This window comes from Crocodylus porosus, unplaced genomic scaffold, assembly GCF_001723895.1.
Source record: "Crocodylus porosus isolate Cpor-Errol unplaced genomic scaffold, CroPor_comp1, whole genome shotgun sequence".
In the NCBI taxonomy this organism is placed as follows: domain Eukaryota; kingdom Metazoa; phylum Chordata; order Crocodylia; family Crocodylidae; genus Crocodylus; species Crocodylus porosus.
Window position 1 is genome coordinate 5137529 of NW_017728933.1, and position 6780 is coordinate 5144308.

The window sequence follows — 6780 nt, forward strand, 5'->3', positions numbered from 1 at the left end:
CGCTGCGCTCTATGGTTCCTGCTCGTCACCCCACAAGGAAACCCCGCCCCTTCCCGGCTAGCCAATGGGAACTCCGAGTCCCGGAGCATGGGCGGGCTGTCAGGCGCCAGCCAATAGGAGCGAAGGGAGGGGCCGGCTTGACCTTATGTACCCCCTGGGCCGGGCGCCCAGTTCGGGTGGGGTTGTTGAGCGAGTTGTGTGACGTCATGGAGCGGGAGGTGTGATATGAGGCACAGAGCTGTGACGCAAAGGCGTTGGGCCTGGTGCTGCCCACTCCATGCTAAGGGGCGGTGACGGCAGCATGGCTGGGCTACATCCGCTGCTATCCCCTGCCTGGGCCCATTGCTCACCCCCGCATCCTGTGCTCCCCCACCAGTTCCCCAGAGCCCAGCACAGGCCTCGGGGGTGTCCCAGAGCTCGCCTAGAGAGACAGAGACAGGGCCTAGGCAAATGCAGGCAGCTGCGTGCCCATATTTGCCTGGGCCCAGTTTCTGTCTCTCTTCAGGGCAGCACTGGGAAACTCCCCCGGCTGGGTTGAACTGCATGCAAGACAGCCCTCCAGACCAAACTGCAGCGACAGGCCGGAAAACTGCATTTCGTTCTCTTCTCCTCTGCTTTATTGCTGTGACGAGCGGTAATAACAATAATAGCAATGGTAATCTTGTCAAGAGGCGTGTGAAGGCGAGGTCCTGGTGGGAAATGACAGCTCCGTTCTGCACGTACCATGGCACGGCATTTCCAACTTCCTTGCTTTCAGGGTGAGAAGACGTGTGAGGCAAGGCAGGACTGATGCTCCATGTCAAATGAAATGTGACCTTGTTTGCTGACAGATGTGAAATGGTAATCTGTATTTAACAAAGCACCCTGCTGTTTCTTTTAGTTTGATGGAAACCTGCATTGCATTTATTTGTCAGGTCTATGTTTAAATGGGTGCACCAAGTATCTCTGTAGCATGTTTTAAACAATATGGTGGGAGGATGTGAGAAGATGGTCTGTATCAAAATATATCCTTTTCTTTTGGGTTTACCTCTCCAGAGTGTGTTTGTATAGAATCGGGAATCATGGGAACTTGCAGAGCCCTGCCTTGCTCATCACCTGGAAACACTTGGACACGTTTTAACAGATGACAGAAGTAGGGAGGCTGCTGCTCGCTCTGAATCGTTTCTGCATTTCTGAGAATGATGTGGGTAAATATTTGATCACAATCCAAAATGCAAAGTGGCTTTCATCCATCAGTGGTGGCCTTAGGGTTGTTGGGGCCCTGGGCAAGAGAGTCATTTGGCCTTAATTTTAATGACTTACAAGTTTTGCTCGCCAACCACAGTTTTGAGTATCCACGCTTAATATGCTATATACCACGGTATACGGTTTTCCGTGGCTATGCATCAGCCCACCACCTGCCATGTTTCCCATAAGCCTTTTGACTTGCCAACCATGGGAACTTTCAGGAACCTAACCCCAGCGGTTGGTGAAGGAAACCTGTATAAGCAAGTCAGACACTTTTGATTTCAGTTTCGTTTTGCCTTATCCACGAAACTGCAATGAAAGTATCTGAATACAATATAGATAATACAGATATTCAATGTAATTAATTTTTATAAAGTGCGGGGCCCCAGGCAGTCACCTGGTTTGCCCTTCCCTAAGGCCTGTACTGGATCTGTACCAGTAACCACCCAAAGAGAGGAACTGTATTTTTTAAAAAAAGTAAAGAGGAAGTAAGCAAGTATTATAGCTCTGCCACTAGAGGTCTCTTTATGCCTGCATTTTTCTCTGGATTAGTCCACAGACATTCTTGTGCCAGATCTCTAGACACCTTAAATTACAATATTAATCTAGGTCTTTCTCTTCTCCCCACAAAACTACTGAGGTTAATGTACATGCTTTAATATTAAAACCTGGTGCAATAAAGACTATAGCAACTAAGCACTCTTCTTGTTTCACAGTGGGGAACAGTTTTCCTGGGAGATTCTCTGATGAATTAATCTATAGTAACTGTTATACAACATATTAAAATAATAGGAAATGAGGTGAGCAGCCAAACGAAAGGAATCCTGCTCTCTGAAGTGCTCAAGGAAATATCCCTCGTTTGCTGTACTGGAATGGAGACTTTCTATCCATTATACTCCGAAGCTTCAGAGAAGCTGAAAACCACTATCATGTCTCATTTGGATGTGATATTGGTGTCCAAACTGCTCTTGTTTGGATGTGAAGTTGGTCAAAGCTGCTCATAACTCTCTTGGTGACTGATCTAAAACCTACTGAAGTTTACAGGAGTTTTCTATTGATGTCAAGGGACTTCAGATTAGCCCTGAGAACAAAAACTGGACATATGTACCTATAAGTGTTATTGGTTACAACTGTCAGGCCAGTTTAAAAAACAAACACAGCATTTGATTTAAAGGTCCTTCAGTCCGAGAAACATAGCAGAATGACTTTGCTTGACTGCACCACAGTGCCTTACCCACAATTTTCAGGTCCCTCCATGGGTTGACTGGAAAGCCCTTCTCAGTCCAGTAAACAGCAGCACCGCAAGAAGTACAGGAGTCAAGTATTAGGTCAGCAGTGTCAGCCTCAGACAATTAACAATATCATAAGTGTTTCCATATAATCATGAAATTTTTTAAAAATGTTGGATTAATTGCCTTCTGTTTTTAGCCTTTGTGTACAGCTGGATCATGTTTCCAATCTTTCCTTTGGAAAATGAATAAAATCAGATACTTGTTCTTTTTGCATTGGTTTGGTTTTTAGAATCATAGATTCATAGAGTCGTAGAAAATGAGGGTTGAAGGGACCTCAGGAGGTCACATCTAGTCCAACTCCCTGCTCAAAGCAGGACCAGCCCCAGCTACATTATTCCACCAAAGGCTTTGTCTAGCTGGGTCTTAAAAACCTCCATGGATGGAGATCTCACAACCTCTCTAGGTAATCCGCTCTAGTGCTTTATTACCCTTCTAGTGAGAGTTTTTTCCTAGTATCTAACCTCAACTTCCCTACATTGCACCTTGTTCTGTCATCTGCCACCACTGAGAACAGTCCAACTGCATCCTCTTTGAAACCCATCCTTCAGGCAGTTGAAGGCTGCTATTGAATCACCCCCTCAGTCTTCTCCTCTCCAGATTAAATGAGCCCAGTTCCCTCAGCCTCTCCTCACAAGTCCTGTCCCCCAGCCCCTGAACCATTTTCATTGCCCTCTGCTGGACTTTCTTCAATTTGTCCACGTCCTTTTTGTAGCGGGGAGCCCAAAGCTGGACACAGTACTGCAGATGTGGCCTCAACAGTGCCGAATAGACGGGAATAACAACTTCCCTCGATCTGCTGGTAATGCTCCTACCAGTCCTTTTTTTTTTTTTGATCTGGCAATGCTTCTACTAATAGAAGATGCATTTCTCATGTAATCACGTGGTTCCTGGAACATGATTCAGAAACATGCCAGATATTGGAGGAGCCGGCAAAACTTTTGCAGTGGGGGTGATTGTGTGCATTTTAAAGGCTTGAGAGTATTTTAAGTTTCTAAATTGTTGCTCAGAACCTAAATTAGGCTGAAGCATGTCACTTCAGGCAGTGCCACTCCTTGTGGGAATTGTACCAGCCACAGACTAGTTCTTCCAGTGATACAGACTTCAGTTCTAAACCCTTCTTACTAAACAATGTATGCAACTTAGTCTGGGACAAAGTCTGGTGGCAATTGCTGTACTCTGTTCAAAGGGGAAAATCCAGCTGGGAGGGCACAACAGCTCTTTGATTACTTGAGGAAAACGGCCTGCTCCTATGACTGCCCTTATGTTATTTCAGCCCAGCCAAAAAGCAACACACAGGGAACACTGAGGTCTGTTTTGAGAAACCTCCAAACAGCCCTTTGGTTTGTCTTGCTTGGGGCCAGCTCCAGTGACTTAGACTAATGAAGCCATCAGCTGGTGCCATGTCTATTGTGATGGAGCACTATTCTCATTGCAGCATCCAGGTGTTGTATAATCATGACACAATCATTAAAATACTCGACAGATAGTTGTGGCGTAAGGCTATGGCAACTTTCCAAATGGAATTAGAATTTGTTTGAAATGTTACATCTAACAGTTTCCCTATGAGTTGGACCAGGTCCATCTGCATTTTACAGCAAGGCAGTGTCTTGCCCAAAGACCAAGAGAAAACCACTGGCAGAGACAGTTATAGAAACCAGGAATCCTACGTGCTGGGCCCCTGTTAGAATGACTAGTCAGTACTCCTCCAGAAAGGAGAAGCTGACATCCCACTGAACTAGATCACATCCAAAGGAACAAATGCTGTACAAGCTTGAAGAAATTCCTGAAGGCCTATGTGTTTCCCCAAACCCTGCTTTAGTTCAGCAGAGTGGTTATGTGCATGCCTAAGACACGCAGGTAGAGCCATAGCAAAAAGAGCCCCACAGAGTGTGGAAGCAGCCAGGTTCCCTTAAAGGAAACACTATTATCTTCTGAACAGAGAGGACCATTCCTTAATTAAATGCACAGCTGACCCTGTGCACCTTCTGCCAGGTACTATAACAAACCTGTTTTACACCCTGCTCATCTGGCACTGCCTATCAACAACTGGGTAGAACTCAAAGCCTCCTGTTTGAAAAGCCGGTACCTCTCTCAACCGAGCTGAAGCAGGTTTTTGGGTGGGCATTACTAGGACCAAGTTGAGCAACTCCGATTCAATGCAGCAGAGCCTGCAGCTACACAGCCTTATGTACAGAGTCTCTGAAAATGCTCTGGCAGTGGTGACTTTTGACTGTGTAAGAAACAGTTTGGTATTTGGACTCTTTTGAGGAGCATCTTACACTGGGGAGCAGCAGCAAATACACCTTTACCATCTTAGATTCTCCTCTTTGCCAGATGTGGAAGGCTAAACAAGCTATTCCAGGGCTTGGTTCCAGTCATTTGGGAAGCACCATATTTGGTTAAATCTTAGTGCCATCTTCACTAGAGGAACAATTTGTCTCCAGTTTGGGGAGTAGGAGAAGCTGTTTTATTTCACCCCTATTCCTTCTGCTCTGCTAGTCACACAAGACATTTTTCAGATCACTTTGCCTAGGAACAGGATCTGGTCATTTCCTGTTGCATTTCCCTGGTTTGGAATCAGCACCTATGGTCTCTTGCTCATGTATCCATGTTCCTAACCAACGGATTTAGAGGCCTACACTAGATTAGTAAACACACAAACAGCAGCCAAAAACATGAAGTGAGGCAGGAAATGCTACAGGAGACAAGTGGAGGAAAACAAGAAATCCTGTAAGTAGGATGCTTAATGCCCCTAGTGAGACAGAATGAATTATCCTCTTTTTGACTCAGCTGTGAAACCATCAATATCCTCAATATAGCTATCTATCCCTACACACACCACTTTATGCATCTATCTGTCTATCTAGTGATATATCAATATGCAGTATTGATATCAGAGTATCAATATCCTCACCAAGGGCTGCAGAACTTACAGGAGGAGAGGAGAGGAGAGGAAGCCCTTTTTAGGTCACCTCCATTTTTGATGGGTTATTGTATTAAGTAGGAGGAGAATCACTTTTAAACTGCTTGATTGCAGTAGATTCTCACCCCCCAGAGCTTAGTCAAATGTCTCATTCTTGTGGACCGCAGCCTGCAGGCTTTGGGCAACATGAAATGCAGGAAATTTTGAGATCATTACTCAGCCTTTGTTCAGTGACTCGTAAAGCCCACATCTCTTCAGTTTCCTCTTTCATGTTAGATCATGTGTCTTTTTTCCAGCTAATTCGTCTTGCCTTATTATCCGATTATTTTGGTAACAGGCGTCACATTATCTTTCGGTCTTGCTGACTTCCCATTCTCTTGTTCGCCTTGCTTTTCTTTTTTCAGTGCATGCAACACAGCCTCATTTTTTGTGGCGGGGAGATGGATCCCGCTCGTGGGATTTGCAGGGGAAGGGACTTCACCACAAAGATTTCACTGTTCTTTTTTTTCTTTAACTTAACTAATTATCATCTAAAGGAACAAATGCTGCAGAAAGGTTCTTTGGGTAAATCTGATTTTTTTTTATTAGACCAACTCAAAACAGTTGGCAAAATTCTTCTTTGCAAGCTGCTGGGTACAAATACCCTTCGTCGGTCAGAGGAAGCATCTGCAGATCTTCTGGATGGCCTAGTAAAGGAGCCAGAGGCCAGCAGGTATGCAAGAAAATATCAGTTTGAGTTAGTCTAATAAAACATATTGGATTTACCCAAAGAACCTCGCCTGCCTACATCCTGAGACCAACACAGCTACTACTACACCCCGCACAACCGTGAAGGAACTCCTGAAGGCCTATGCACTTCTCAAAACCCTATTTTTGTTGCTTTTTTAAACTAAATCACATCCAAAAAGGAACAAGCGGTACACAACCGTGAATCAGAGATGTAGGGCACAGCCGTGTTGATCTCGGGACACAGGCAGCCAAGATCCTGTGGGTAAATCCCATCTCTTTTATTAGAACAACTCATTTTAGTTGGTCCAATAAAAGAGATCGAATCAACTCTTGCCTGCGCAATCCTGACAGACTTCCTCCAGGCCTACCCCCCGCCTTCCCTTTTGCTTCCCGACATCGTGCCTTTCGCTTTTTGTTTCTCCGGCCAGCATGGCAGCAACCTCCCCCACCCCCGGCTAGGAGCCGCAGGTGCGGAGAGCCCGCTTCCTGCAAACCCTTGTGCAAGGCGGCGGCCGAGCTCCGCCCGCCCGCACGCACGGGGCAGCCCGCGGCGGCCGGACTACAAGCCCCAGCATGCCCCGCGGGCGGCAGCCAATGGGCAGGCGGAGC